Here is a 2,852-nt window from a genome sequence, read left to right as displayed (position 1 = left end):
TGCTATAGAAAACATTCCTACTATAGTATTGAATAATAGTGGCAATATATCTAATCTTATAGAGAAGACGTCTAATTTATCTCTATTAATTATCATTTAAAGGAAGACTTCATTCATTCCTATGCTTTTTGGTATTTTTAACTAATTTAGTATTAATACTAACAATGTATTATTTTAATAAATTTAGTATTTTGCCAAATACTTTTTCTGTATATATTTATGCAATTATATAAGTTAGATGCTTTTTGTTATTAATATAATCAGTATGCTGTTACTATACTTTTTTCTTTGTATTTGTTTTGCCTGATTTAGGTGTAAACAATATCTGTGTCTTAAAAGAAATTTGTGAAACTTTTTTTTTCTTATATATATTTTTTTTATTTTTCTAGCAGACAATTTACATAAAATCCCCCTTTAATTTAGAGTGACAACTTTCCACAATAAACTACTTAAAGAGCAGCTTTGGTCAAAAATGGAATGAAATAGCCAATCAAAAAGACATCACTGCTGATTTTTAAAACCAATACATTCACCAATTATGTTCAACAAAACAAAAACAAAACATCTGCAAGGGATATTTTCTCAGTTTTGACTTGTGGTAGGGCCTTTCCCATCTTCATGCAAATGCTGGAACTGCATTCTGTCAAGTGTCTGTCATGCTAGAGAATGAAGTACAGCTTCACATGAATTGTAGCCCCTGGATTGAAGACTCTAAAGTCTTTAAATCCCAAATTGTCATTGCTCTATCATTACCAGTGGTGCAAAATTTGCAACAGTCTTGCTTGTCCACTTCATAAATAGACACTTGGGTGAAACTGTTTTGGTGTAGTGTTTCTATAGCAGTGTTGCTCTTAGTTGTGGCTCTCTTATCCATGTTGTGGAAGCTCTCCATAGCAGAGATGTTATGCTGGATGCTCTGTTTTGGAATGTCTAATGTGGAGATGAAGGTCAAGGAGCTACAATCATCATAGTTAAACAGCATTGGGCAGCAGTCATGGCCAGCAGCCACCCCGCTATTCCCAGAGAAAAACGAAATATTCAAGAGTGGGAGGAACTCTGTTTTCATCTGTGAAACCATCTTATTTTTTGAGGCATCAGCAACTGAAACAGTACTATCATGACTGACCCAAGCGAGGCGGGTCCCACTGGGAGAGAAACTAACCCCATGGACCCAACCACCACTTCCAGTACCACCAAACTCTGACATCAGCTGACCAAAATGCATCTTGGTACCCATGGAGTACTGGCTGGCTTTTCATCAACTTCTTTAATGCAGGCAGAAAAAACTCTGCATTTGAAGTCACAAGATCCAGCAGCTAATAAAACATTGTTGGGGTGCCAGTCCAAACTAAGGACAGTAGAACAAATGGGCTTTTTAATGTGTTTGCTCACCCACCAGTCATTTTCAGATTCGAAGTAGCACACAGAAATCAATCGAGCTCCACTACCTACAGTAAATTTATTCTCTAGGGGAGACCATTTCACAAAAGTAGCTGCACGATTAATTCTCAGGATGACTAGGGTTGGTTTCCAGATGCCATCTTTCTGACTCCAGACATAGGCATTACAGTCTGCACCACAAGTTACAATTCAATCACTCTTAGGAACTCAGTCAATACCTATAATGTGTCCATTGTGTTCCTTCAGTTCATGGGCTTTTACCTATTGGTTCCCATTCTTCTTGTAAATGTGGACTTCATGATTATTAGGGTTAAGTGCAATCTGAGTACGATCTCTGTTCCAAGCATGGCAGGTGACTGGCTCTAGTAAAAACTGATGTAAGGACTATTCTTAATGTTTTCAAAAGGAAAAAGCTGGGATGGGGAGGGTGCGGACTGGCCCCGGAGTGGAGGATTCACAGACTCTGGTCAGTGGACGCGAATAAGCTCTGGCGGGAGGCAGGAGGAAGACGGAGGCCGGGAGGGAGCGGTTGACAGGAATCCCAGAAATTTGGTGAAACTTTTAAACTATTTTTCAAAAAGTTTATATAGTATTACAAATTTTGGTAGAATTCACTTGTGATTTTATTTGGTTGTGGGATGTTTTTCTTAGGGAGCTCACTTATGTTTTGCTTGATTCTATTATCTCTGAGAGTGGAATTTTGATGTTCTCTCCCAGTAATAGTTTTACTATTTTCCCCTGTAATTTAGTTAACTTTTCTTTTCTTTTTTAATTTTTTAAAAAAATTATAATTATAACATCTTCTTTGACAGTACATATGCATAGGCAATTTTTTTTTTTTTTTTTTTTTTTACAACATTATCCCATGTATTCCTTTCTGTTCCAAGTTTTTCCCCTCCTTCCCTCTACTCCCTCCCCTAGATGGCAGGCATTCCCATACATATAAAATATCTTATAGTATATCCTAAGTACAATGTATATGTGCAGAACCGAATTTTGTTGCTGTTGTTGCAAAGGAAGGATTGTATTCGGAAGGTAAAAATAATCTGGTAAGAAAAACAAAACAAAACAAAACAAAAAAACAAAAACAAAAAACAATGCTCACAGTTTACACGTATTTCCCAGTATTCCTTTTCTGCATGTAGCTGATTCTGTCCATCATTGATCAGTTGGAATTGGATTAGCTCTTCTCTATGTTGAAGATATCCACTTCAATCAGAATGCATCCTCATAGAGTATCATTGTTGAGGTGTGTAATGAGCCTCTAGTTCTACTCATTTCACTCAGCATCAGTTGATGTAAGTCTCTCCAAGCCTCTCTGTATTCATCCTGCTGGTCATTTCTTACAGAACAATAATATTCCATAACCTTCACATACCATAATTTACCCAACCATTCTCCAGTTGATGGACATCCATTCATTTTCCAGTTTCTAGCCACTATGAAAAGGG

General features: G+C 36.7%; 1 pseudogene; it reads right to left on the bottom strand.

The window, feature by feature from the left end:
• Positions 1-679: 679 nt before the first annotated feature.
• Positions 680-1,827, bottom strand: LOC141541225 (actin-related protein 2/3 complex subunit 1A pseudogene; annotated as a pseudogene).
• Positions 1,828-2,852: the final 1,025 nt, after the last annotated feature.

Source organism: Sminthopsis crassicaudata, chromosome 4 (genome assembly GCF_048593235.1).
Source record: "Sminthopsis crassicaudata isolate SCR6 chromosome 4, ASM4859323v1, whole genome shotgun sequence".
In the NCBI taxonomy this organism is placed as follows: Eukaryota; Metazoa; Chordata; class Mammalia; order Dasyuromorphia; family Dasyuridae; genus Sminthopsis; species Sminthopsis crassicaudata.
Note: the sequence above shows the minus strand (reverse complement) of the source record. Positions and strands in the feature narration are given on the sequence as shown.